This window comes from Hibiscus syriacus, unplaced genomic scaffold (assembly GCF_006381635.1).
Source record: "Hibiscus syriacus cultivar Baekdansim isolate YM2019G1 unplaced genomic scaffold, ASM638163v2 tig00000757_pilon, whole genome shotgun sequence".
In the NCBI taxonomy this organism is placed as follows: domain Eukaryota; kingdom Viridiplantae; phylum Streptophyta; class Magnoliopsida; order Malvales; family Malvaceae; genus Hibiscus; species Hibiscus syriacus.
Window position 1 is genome coordinate 64080 of NW_024061817.1, and position 13694 is coordinate 77773.

The 13694-nt window shown below is 31.7% G+C and overlaps 1 pseudogene; it reads left to right on the forward strand.

The window, feature by feature from the left end:
• The first annotated feature begins 9516 nt into the window (after positions 1-9516).
• LOC120214154 lies at positions 9517-11035 on the forward strand (annotated as a pseudogene).
• Positions 11036-13694: the final 2659 nt, after the last annotated feature.

Genomic DNA, 13694 nt, shown 5'->3' on the forward strand with positions numbered 1-13694 from the left:
AACTGTTTGGTCTTTTTTTTTTTCTTTCTCAAACAGGTTTCTAGTTTGTTTGTTTTGGTTCTGATGTTCCATGGGTTATCCAAACTACTACTTTTATAGAAAAGCCGAAGGGGTCTCCATGAAACAATTTGTTTTCAAAGGGCTAAGGAAGATTCCCTCGTTTTATGAAACTGATTATTACAAATAAATTATTAATTACTATTAATACATCTCGTGTTACGAAAACTAATTTCTGTATTTCACATTAAAGTCCTTATGAATCCAACAATAAATAACAACTCAAGCCTAGTTATATTGTTTACAAAAACTGATTTGTGTATTTCACATAAAGTCCTTATGAATCCAATAATGAACAATTCATGCCTAGTTATATTGTTTACAAAGTAATAAAATTGCGGACACGTTATTTTTATATTGTTTTTGTCACAACGGTTCTGATTTCACCAAATACATAGTTGTCGTCTGTTAGTTTAGGTGTGATTCAACTACAAAAAATAATATAATCATTTAACTAAAATAAGCTCGGGTCACCCTTAAGATCTTCAGGACACGATGCTAATATCTCCAAGATCATCTTAAGACTTTCGAACGTGATGTTTAAAAGATAAAGATGTTTGAAAGAAAGACTTAATGTAAAAATAAGTGCTCAAATTATATCTTAAGTTAACTTTTGGTGCCAAAATATTTTTTCGTTAAAAGCATGCCTAAAGTTTTTCCCGTGTTATGTGAAAAAAACTGTTAAGTGACATGTTATGTTTATAATTTTTTGAATTTTTTTTCTAAAAAATTAATGTTATTATTATTTCTTTAAAAAAGAATCTAATTTTTCTGAAATTACAAAAAATTCCTGCAACTCTAAATTCTCTTATTCTAGCTCCATTATCAGTTGTCATTGGCCATCATCGGTAGCCTTCTTCATCGTCGAACGGCCACTCATTCGTCGTTGGGTCTCTATTGCCAACCATCCCTCTTGTCGTTGTCTCAATTCCTTTAAATCCAAAAATCCCTAAACCTAATACCGAAATCTCCGACCATACTATCAAATTTATCATTTGCACCATCTTCATTCTCACCAATTATGCATATTTGATGTGATCCTACTGATCATCAAGTTCAAACAAAACATGCTCACAACTTTGAAGTTCTTCCAAGATGATTCTAAGGGAGTTCTTCCATATTTTATTACTTATTTACTCATTTATGCTTTATATGTGTTATATACGTGCTTTGACATTCTAAACTATGCTTGAATATTCATATATTGTCTTATGTTTGCATCCTATAAGATATTCATGCATGTCACATCTTTAATTAGCTTGTTTCATGCATATATTACACATTCCTTACTTATGTTATCATATAAATTGCATTATTATATTATCTATGGCATCACGTGTTACATTATAATGTTACTTATTACTTATTCATTACCTTGAGCATTGTAACTTGCATACATTTTGTCTTTAGTACAATGTACATTCAAGGCAATCCAATGGACAGATTCACGTCACTCATAGAGATTTCCATTTCTGAACATGTTCCTTGCATCTTTGGGTGATGAAGTCTTCTTAATATTTAATCCCCTATCTCTTAGCTTTCCAACGCACTTTGAATCGTATGAATATGATATAGGGAGCTCAATATATGCCCAGATTAATTAAGACAGTACAGGCTGGAAATAAGTACGGGATTTACAACCAAATGAAGAGCCATGTTCACACCTGATGCAATTCCACCTTCATGAATCCATTTATGGCGTGTACAATCATACAATGAGGCTAAAGGTCTTGTTCACATTTAAGGGAGATGGATGCATTATTTTCAAACTCATTCACCAAATCCAAGTGCATGAAGGGAGCCTATGAGTCACGTTCACATTTGGTGCATGCATTCCAAAGGGGCCTCGAATATACAATGAAACATTCCTCCAAATTCATGCAAGGAAATGAACCAACATGTTCACATCAAGAGAGGATGAATTCGGCTATGAAGATGTATTCACTTAAATGGATGAACATTCATTTATTTTATTAGTCCATGAACTTGCATAGGGGACGTACATTGTATCTACTTAAGGATGAACATTCATCCATGAATGTTCAATCATTAAATCTTGTATGTGCATCCTATACATCTCTTAGGCCTATAAATAGCTTTCCATTTCATTTGTAAGAACCAATTGACTTTGTTTAATCAAATATTTGTGAGAGTTTCTCTCTTTAGTTCTTAAGTGAACTTTATTGACTTATCAAACTTATGCTTGTGGCGTCACCCCTATCTATTTCACCCTGATACATCTGGTTCCTATCTCATTATAGATAGTGGGTCACAGTCCTTGTTTACCATCCTTAAATAAGCAATATAAAGTCTGGGTCTTTGTTCTTTAACATTGGTTCTTCTTTGAGTCTTCTTTAAGATACTACTTTTCATATTCATCTCCATCACCTTCATTCTACTTCCATTATCATACTTCATCATTTCCTTTAAACATATCACCAACTTATATATATTTTCCGCTGCCATATTTATCTTTCCATTTCATTACTTCCATTTAACTATTTTTTTAGCTTTCTTGTTTGTGCAGGATCCTTGTTGCTTTCCTAGATCGAAACAATCAAAGATACAACCTTGATTTACCATCCATCCAAGTGAGGCTAGGTTGAACTTCATCAATATTCTTAAATTTGAGTTAAGTGCATATTTGAGTTTCTGCGCGCATGAACTGCGGAGGGGGAGATTTTCACATGCGGGGGTGGGGGAACTTTGCGCAAGCAAGAAGGATTTGCGCGGGGGAATTTAAAAAAAATGATTTTTATATGATTTTTTTTCATTTTTTAAATAATTTTTTAATATATATATATATATATATATATATATATATATATATATATATATATATATATATATATATATACGTGACACATGCCACTTAACGATTTTTTAACGGTCGATATCGCATAGACATCTAAAAGTGTAATAGAGAAAACGTTAGACACATATTTTTAATAAAAAATTCTTTAGACACCTAAAGTTAATCTCAAAATACCATACATCCATTAATATTTTATCTTTGAACAAAATATTAACTTGTAAATGATATTTTGATGTATTAATCAAACACTGATATTGAAAACATAGCAAACAAAAAAAAAATCTTCCTTTATACCAATTTATTACTTACATGTAAAATTGAATAACCATTACATGTTTATTACAATACTTGCACAAATAATTTTATTAATCATTATTTTTCGTTTAGATCAATTAATATTAGTATAAAGTAAGTTACATGTAGGGTAAATTACACGTACCATTAATATATATGTGTGTCAATAGTTTGTTCAAATATCTTTAACAAAAACAAAATCCCCGGAAGATTCCCATATTTAATTCATAATAAGAAAAAGAAAAGAAAATGAGTGATTGATCATCCCTTTCAAACATTTATCTTAGCCATTGTATTATTTAATTCGGGTCACTAATTTTGAATAAGATTATGAAGTTCCATCAGATAATAAATTAATGTTTTGATTAAAAAAATTAATTCATAATATTATTTAAACTAAGATTGAATCGGGTTTATTTCACATGGAACTCATTTTAGTGAATACTCGCATCAACCCAATTGTTGTCTTTACTCCATTTTCTGCTTTAGTGTTCTAAGGTAGATTTGAATAAGAAAATTTTGAGCACAACAACATAAAAATTATTTTAAAATTTGAATAGCAGGTGGAATATGTCCTTCTATTTAGTTTTTTAATATTTTTTATTTTTTTTAATTATAATTATAAATTTAATGTTTGAATTAAATATTCATAGATGATTTATTTGTTGAATTGTAACGATAAACTTCAATATTTTTTTCTTTCGTTGGATTGTTAAGAATACTGATAAAACATTTCATATTTGAGTTAGAATGATTTTATTATTTACAAGTTATTTTTTAATAAAAAAAATATGATTGTTATTTTTAGAGGTCTTGAGTTGAGTTATAAAATAGAACTCGAATAACAACTCAAGTGACTCAAATTGTTTAGTAATTAGTGTAATGATTTTCAAGTTTGAGTAGAGTTTCTCAATTTTGTATAACTCAACCTGAATTTAAAAAAAATTCGAGTCAAATTTATAAAATTGCGAGTCGAATTAACTCAAATCAAGGTTTTTTAAGTCAAGTTAAATGAAAATTTTAATTTTTTAAATCGAGTCGAATTTCGTTCATCCCTACACACATACATCAATAATACTTAAAATTTTATTTAATAAATTATTTTGTTAATTATATTTGTAATGATTCATTTTCGTATTATTCAAGGCATGTTAAGCATTAAATCTTTATAATAAATTCATCAACTCCATGAAACATATGTTCATTCATTCATTTATTTATTTTTAATAATAACATGATTTTTGAACTTAAGGATTTATTTTAGTGTGATGTCTTAGCTTTAATTTTTTTTTTTTAAATTCGTACTTAAAAGTTTAATTTATTTTGTATTTTTGTTTGGATTAAAATGTGTCATATTAAAAGGAAAGCGGCGCTAAGGTTTTTACACGTATTAGGATATATTTCTTTTATTCAACAGTCAAAGTAATAGACTATAACATCCATTTTTTATAAAGATATTTTAACAAATTATTGATACATACATATATGAATGGTACGTGAAATTTCAATAAAATATTAATCATGTTGTTAATTATATTTGTAATAATCATTTTCGACCGGACAGGTGTACTCTTGTAAGCTTTACATTTACCCCATACAGAGTTTTTTTTTTATGTTTAATTTTAAGCCTGAAGCTAGTTCCAAGATTCTCTGGATTCTCTTGATATTGTGAACTTATACATCCTCTGCTTCCGCAAAGATGACTAGATCGTTGGCAAATTGAAGGTAGAGATGCGAAGCCCATTGTTACCAACCAGAACACCATTGATCCATAGACATGGCACGATGATTAGAGCATTGAGAGCTTCCCCGACTAGATTGAATAAAAGAGGGGATAGGGGACAGCCTTGTCTTAGCCCCCTCCTAATGCTGAAAACGTCTGTAGGAGAGCCATTAATCAGAAAACTCTACATGTCCGAATTTGGCAGCTCCTGCAATCCCTTTGTAATGCTACATAGACACAGCCCTGACAGAAAATTGAATCTCGAAGCAACAGCCCCCGTATGTCAACTATCAGCCAAATCAATCAGGAATAGACAAGCTGCCATCAGATCCCGCCTTGGCTATTTCCTCTTGAACAAACCTAATCCACCTTTCTCAACAAAATTTACGACACGTTATTTGACATCAAAACCAAAATTATTTTATTCTATCTATTGTTATCATATTTGTTAAAAATAATTAAAGCATATTATAGACTAAATCAACTATTATTTCTATAAATAAATCCAACAATCCATGACTTGTTATATTGTTTCTAAAATAATATAATTGATTATTATAAGCAACGTTAGTTAGCAACGAATATTGAGGTGTAGTTTGAAGACCGGTCGCTATCTGTTTCTATCATATAACTGCAACCTCGTCCCACTAAACTAATAATTAATATCATCCATATCTTTTTATGAGTTAATTAATCTAAATTAGATATTACATAGTTTTATTACGAGGATAATTTTTTATTTTAATTTTTTACGTTTTCAGCATGAATTCAAATTTCTGACTTTACTTAGGAGTTAGGATCCTAACACTTCATCCCACTAAACTAATAATTAATAGCATCCATATCTTTTTATTATATTAAAAATGTTTATTATTTTGATATACTATTAAAAATTGAGTTCATTGAGTGATCTAAGTAGTAAAAGAGAATATTTATCATCATAAAAGATTAGAGTTCAGATAGTTATATATGTAGGGTGTGTACGTTGTCAATAAACTAAAAGAAATTCTAAAAAGATATACCACTAACTACATAATTAAAAAAATATAAACCTTTAAAATTCTACAACTATAAAAATAAGGCAAAACTACTACATATACCACTAACTTTGTCTACTGATTTGTTTATACCACAAACCTTTTAATTTTGTCAATTTTAACACTAAACTTTAGTTTTACATTCAAGTATATCACTGCCATTAAGACAGTAATGGGACGAGGACATGGCTAACAATCACTCTGCCGTTAAGATAGTAACGAGATGATGACATGGCTAGCAATTAATGACGTGACATGCCACACCAAAATGATGTCATTTTGGTGCTGCTATTCTAATACATAAAACGACGTCGTTTTAGAGACTAGATTTTAGAGGTGTATCGATTTTGTCACTGAACTTTTAAACAATTTTCTTTTTTAGCACTAGACTTTTCAATCACCAAGCACCGCCCGTCAAAAATCATATTTTAAGGCTAGATCGGTATCAAAATGGTCGTATTTCATTCCATTTTCTTCTCCTAAGATTGGTTTTCCGCGGAACTTACTCAAAATCGACGAAAATCCGTTTAAAAATTTGACGTATTAATACTCCAATCTCTTTTAATGATCGTCCGATGAAGCTACCTTTGAGGTATGTTGTTCGAGTTCTCGAAATAATGGTTTGACAGTTCAGATTTTTGAACAAACACCCAAAATCTCATAAATCTAAGAAAGTCTCCGAACATCTAAAAAATGATAGATTTCTTTTGTTTCATTTTGTCAATTTTAAATGGGTTTCGTGGAAAAGTAAATTAGACGAGAAAAATGATGAGTGAAAGGCAAACATTTTGCTGTGAAAGATGATCGGTGACATGCAATAATTGGTTGTCGATGGTTATCAGAAAGTGTAGTGCCAAAAAAGTAAATTGTTTAAAAGTTCAACGGTAAAATCAATACACCCCTAAAGTTTAATATCTAAACTAATGTCGTTTTAGGTATCAGAACGACCACACCAAAACCGACGTCTTTTTGGTGTGACATGCCACGTCAACAATCATTAGTCATGCCACAGTCTCGTTAGTGACTTATCAACAAAGTGTCATAATTAAATGTAAAACTAAAGTTCAATGCTATAATTTATAAAATAAAAAATTTAATAGTATAAACGAGTCAACGGATAAAATTCAGTGATATCTGTAATAATTTTACTAAAAATAATTTAGGAAAAAAAATCTTTTTGCCCCACTTTTATTGATTGAATCAATTTTGTACTGATTTTTAAGATGCGCGGAAATAATAAAACACCGACTGTTCCAACTAAACAACCAACCTAATTCATGTTTTATTTAACAGTCAAAGGAAATGAGACACATGTGTGCAGTTGTTTATTCCATGGGACCCAATTAATCATTATGGTAAGAATCTTCCAATACATAATTATAGTTTCGGTTATGTTTTATTATAAATTCATCAACCCCATGCAGTTTTTTTTGGGATAATAGCATAATTTCCCTTATATTTAAGGATTTATTTTAGTGTGGTACCTTTTCTTTGAAATTATTTAATTTCATACTAAAAAAATTAATTTTATATATCAGTTTAATATTTGACCCGGATATTATTAATATTTTTGTTCACGTGGCATGTGATAATTAATGTCACATCGTTGACTTTTAACTAAAGAGCTCAAGAACCTCATAACATTAATACGTACAATTATTTTTGAACTTATGAAAATTTATAATAACATAAAATTATTAAATATATATATATACATATTAATGCTATCACAAAAATTAATATCTGGTCCTTAAAGCTATTAAAGAGGATAGTGATATTGCAAATGACGACCTAAAAATGTCACTTACATAATTTTATCAATGAATGTGTCACATTTAGGAATGAAGTTATGATATTAATTTAGGAGGTAATGTATAATTAACAATAGAAATTGGAAGCGATAAAATCAAACTAAATTAAAACTAGAAGTTCTAAATAGGTATTTTATTTATATATATATTAATAACCCTTGAACGAAACATTATATTAATATCCTTAAGATTGAATATTATATTAAACTTTAAGTCTTAGGTCGAATATTTTGAAAATATATATATATCACATTTGAAATAATCCTAGAGTATGGGGGTCATTGGTATCATTATATATTCTTGATTTATTTAAAATCATTTGAGTGTGAATTCTTAGTGTTGATTTTATACTTTTTTTTTCATTCACCCGTAAAATGAGTTCTTAGTGTAAGTTTGAGTGTGGTTAAATTGTCTACTTTAAATATTAAGGCCAGTAATGTGGAGAAAAGTTAGTGAGGGACGGAGTTTTCAAATTAAAAATAGTTCAAGGATTTAATGTCAAAGAATTACAATATAATGATTAAATTTTAAAATAGGTCTTGGATCCTTAGTATATTCAAACCTTTACTTTTTATTGGAAGAGAGTTCATTCTAAGGGTGTGTTTGAAAGTTGTAGTGTAATTGTATGAGAATATAACTACTATCTTAGTAATTATTTTCATATAATTACAAGGAATTATAAATTTTTAGGGGTAAATTACACCGTTTCTCACTGTATCCTATTTTGCTCACTGTACTTTTAATTTTTCTAATTTGTTAGCTAAACTTTACAGATTGAATCATTTTGCACAACCGCCCGAACATCCAACGGCCAAATCCCATACTCAAGCGATGATTACAGCAAAAAATGGACGCTTGCTAGGACCAAGTGGTTCTAACAAAGGGCGACGATTCTAGCAAGTCAAGCGACGATTTCTCCTATCGTACATTGAAATTCGGTTAGATTAAGTGGCCAACATCAAAGGGTAACGACTAGTGCGATATCAACGGTGGGTGACGTGGGTGAAGGAGTTTGGAATTAGTTTTTTTTTAAAGTTTTGGGTTTTTTTAGATTTAAGAAAAAATAGATTTTTTAATAAATTATAATTTTAAGTTTTTTATTTTAAAATAAAAATTTTATAAGCATGACACATGTCAGATAAATGATTTTTTAACGGTCATGACAGACCAAGCGCATAAAAAGATAACATCGAAAACGTTAAACAAGTAAAATAAATATTTAGATACATAAAAATTAATAAAGAGTATAGTTTGAATCATTATTTTTTGGCTAAGCCTAATATAAGTTATAAGGTTGAAGACCTCTCCTCTCGTAATTAAAGAGTGTAAGCGGAGACCTCCAATCCCACTCAGTTCAACGAAACTTACAATTCACAATGGTTAGTCAAACATGCCATATTTATATAATTACATCTGAATTTAATTATAATGTGAGTTTCCAGAAACCTTTTCATTATTTTAGAAACAATATGAATACGTTTTCATTGTACTTACACAAGACTGCAATTAATTGAGTGGGACATGAATCATTATTTTAGAAACAATATTACAAGGCATGGGCGGTTGGATTAATAAGGACTTTAATGTGAAATTTACAAATCAGTTTTCGTAACACGTGATTTATTAATAGTAATTAATAATTTATTTGTAATAATCAATTTCATAAAATAAGGAGACCCTTTCGGGTTTTGTATAAAAGGAGCAGCTTCGACAAGCCATGGAACAGCAGAACCAAAAGAAACAAACTAACGTCTTGTTTGAGAAAAAGATAAGCCAGTCATGGCAGTCGACATGCTTGTAGCAATTTTCTTGGTTCTCTCTTTTCTGTTTCTTGGTCATTGGTATAGAAACAGAAACTCCACTGTCAGGAATTGGCCTGTTGTAGGGATGTTGCCTGCACTGGCTTCCAATGCCGATCGGATGCTTGATTTCTTCACTGATATGCTTAAGTCCAACGGTGGCACCTTCAAGATCCATGGACCCTGGTTTGCAAGCTCCGACTTCCTTCTCACAGCCCATCCCATGAATATCAACCACATTTTCTGCAAAAACCATGGAAACTACGAGAAAGGCCCCGAGCTCAAGCAAATCCTCGAGCCTTATGAAGGAATAATCATTCAAGATTCACATGTATGGAAGAGGCTAAAGAAGGCATTGCTTTCATTCTTCAAGTACAACAAGAAATCTGCAGCTTACATGGACCGAATTCTCCAGCAAGTGCTCGAGGGAAGTCTCATCCCGGTCCTCGATCATTTTCAGACACTTGGAACTGAAGTCGACCTCCAAGATGTGATTGGTCGGTTCAACTATGACTACATGTGCTTGTTGGGGATTCGGGGTCAACCCCAAAACTCTATCCGCCGAATTGCCGGTTGTTGAAATCACAGAAGCTTTGGGCCACATAGATGACGCTTTGGTTCATAGGAAGATTGTGCCTCCAATGATATGGAAATTGCAGAAATGGCTTCAAATTGGAAAAGAGAAAAAGCTGAGCAGAGGGTTGGAGATGGTGGATGATTTTGCCTACACACACATTTCATCAAGACGAGATGAGATAAGAAGATCCAAGGCCTTGGATGATGATCAATTCGACGCCTTGACAGCTTTCATGGTGGAAGAAGAAGGATCAGATATGAGTGAGCTGGGAAAATCAGACAAGTTCCTAAGAGACGTTGTCCACGATTTCTTAACAGTTGGAAAGGACTCTACAACTATTGGCCTCACATGTTTTCTGTGGCTCGTTGCGACGCATCCATGGGTTGAAACCAAGATTTTGGAAGAGATTAAAGCCAATTGTCCAGAAAGCAATGATGGGGCGATGGTGTATTTAACTGCGGAAGAGCTGAACAAGTTAGTTTACCTGCGTGCTGCATTCTGCGAGACATTAAGACTGTATCCATCAGTACCAGTGGACTTCAGATCTTCGATCGGACCAGACGTTCTTCCGAGCGGGGATCGCATCGGTCCCAACACAAGGGTATTGATCTCATTGTATTCAATGGGAAGAAGTGAAAAGATATGGGGTGAGGACTGCATGGAATTCAAACCAGAAAGGTGGATATCAGAGGTGGGAGAGTTAGTCCAGAAGCCAGCATCCTTGTATTTGCCATTCGGGATTGGACAGAGGGCTTGTGTAGGCAAGGATTTGAGTCTGAAAATGATGAATACAGTGGCCATCAATGTTCTTAGGCATTACGAGGTTAAGGTTGTGGAGAATCAGAAAGTTGCAATGACCAACAAAGTCCTTGCACTTACCACTCAAAATGGTTTGAAGGTTAAACTCAACAAAAGACTCTGAATTTAAGATAAACAATCGATCTTCACACGCAATTGAAATTGGATTTGGAAAGTGTTCGTGGTTTCAATAATATGATTATATTCCAATAAGAACAAAGAATAAAAGTTGTAGTTTTCCCTTTCATGTACTTGAATTCATCTATCGAATGTACTAATGAGCTTATTTTTAGCTACGCAAGTTTCAACTCGTGTGTACCCAAGGTCAAATCCCACTCGTGGATGTTGAAAATTGGTAGAAGTCCCACAAAGGAGTTTCTAATCAGAACTGGATCATAAAATGCTATTGGCAAAGGTTTATTAGGTGGTGGGCTATCCCATGGCAATATTGTGGCTTCATTGCCGAGCTTTTTAAATGATTCAGCATCAGTGTGGTTAATCACTGTTGGTGCTGCAATTTGGAGCCTGTAGCTTGCTTGAAACGAGAAAGCCTTCAAAGCAAAAGCCATTACCCTGTAGGATATAATTTTTATACAAAAGTGCGTTCGTTCGTTTTGGATCGAAGCAGTAAATGAAAGCATAATTTCTGCTAAATTGTTTATCATGCAGCAGCCGTAGTGTTCTGTTTTCTGGTGTTTTCCTACGGAAGGGTATATAAAATTCAATGTGGTTGGAGCTTAAAAAAAGGCGCAGCAGGCTGTAGTGGCGTTTTGAGAACATCAAAGTTTTACAGATTTTCACTGAGATAGATTAGAAAGGTAAAGTTGCCCTTATAGACAATTACCAACTCTTTTGATTGTTTTAGTTATTTCAACTTAGGATCAAATTTCACTCATAGTGGCCCTTGTAGACAATTACCAACTCTTTTGATTGTTGCTTTTGATCAAACGTCACCGATTGATTGTTGCTTTTGATCAAACGTCACCGGTCTACATTCACAACTAGATTGACACCAAAAGGATACATTTCAATCATATTTCTTCTCCTCGGATTAGTTTTCTATGAAATCCACTTAAAATCAACGAAAATCTATCTAAAGATCCGACTCCTCTTTTGACACCATTTGAATTTTGGAACAAACACCTCAAATCTATCCAAGAAAATGTCTGAAACTCTGATTTACTGATGTGAATCCAAACTAAAATGACATGAATTAGCATGTAAAATGATTCATCATCCAAACTACAATGTGCCGTACCAATACAAATTAAAATCCAAACTTCTTATTTATCTTAATGTAAAAAGGTTTATTATTTTTTCTTTTATTTACGCTAAGTAATGACCAATATTTTAAAATTAATTTTTAATTTTTAAATGTAAAGGTTAAAAATAAATAATAAAATATTTAAAAAATCAAATGAAGGTGATAGTTTGTAATTTATATATGTTTTATATTTGTATTCAATACAAAACAAAACAAAACAAAATCACTTTATCATTATAATTAAAAGTTTGAATTCAAAAAATTAAAAACAAAAATATTATGACTCATTAATTAGAGTTGATTGTATCATATGTCCTCAAACTATGATCTTTATTTTAAATTGATCTCTAAACTTTTAAAATTCCATTTTCTTCCCTAAACTATGACAATAATTCTAAATTTATCATCAAAATTTTAAATCTTTCAATTTCATCCCTAAATCCATCCAAATATTTACTTAGTTACAACCATATTTTAAGTTCAGTTTTATTTTTTTTTCAAACATACTATAATATAGATTGGCCTAACGATTTTGTTAACATGGGATGTGATTAGTATATACATATAGTTTGGGATGAAATTGAAATGTTTGAAAAGTTTGGGGACCGATTTAGAATGAAAGACATAGTTTGGGGAAGAAACTAAAATGTTCCAAAGTTTGAGGACAAATTTATAATAATAGTCATAATTTAAATATAAAATTGGATATTTAAAAATTTCAGGGATAAATTTAGAATGAAGTTCATAATTCAAGAATATGTTCATTGTTGTTCTGATTCCTCTCGTTTTAAAGGTATCTGCTGAATTTTTTTGATGGAGACTTTGTACTTTATGCAATCACTGGTTTTGATGATTTACTATTTTTTTTAATATAATCAATATTATTGGTGAGAAAAAAAAAATTATAAAAAGACGTGTTGTTAGAAGCAGATAATACTTTAGTTATAATAATCAATTTCAAAAAAAGATGGAATCTTCCTTAACCCCCACTGAACATCAAACAATTATGGTTGTCGACATGCTTGTAGCACTTCTCTTGATTGTCTCTTTTCTGTTTCTTGTTCATAGGTATAAGAACAGAAACTGCACCGTCAGGAATTGGCCTGTTGTAGGGATGTTGCCTGCGCTGGTTTCCAATGCAGATCGATTGCTTGAATTCTTCACTGATATGCTTAAGTCCAACGGTGGCACTTTCAAGATCTAGAGACCCTGGTTTGCAAGCTCCGACTTCCTCTCACTGCCGACCCCTTGAACATCAACCACATTTTCTGCAAAAACCATGGAAACTACGATAAAGGCCCTGAGGTCGAGCAAATCTTCGAGCCTTATGAAGGAATAGCTACTTCAGATTCACATGTATGGAAGAGGCAAAGGAAGGCATACCTGTCATTCTTAAAATACAACAAGAAATCTGCAGCGTATATGGATCGAATTCTCCAGCAAGTGCTCGAGGGAAGTCTCATCCCAGTCCTCGACCATTTTCAGAGACTTGTAACTGAAGTAGACCTCGAAGATGTGC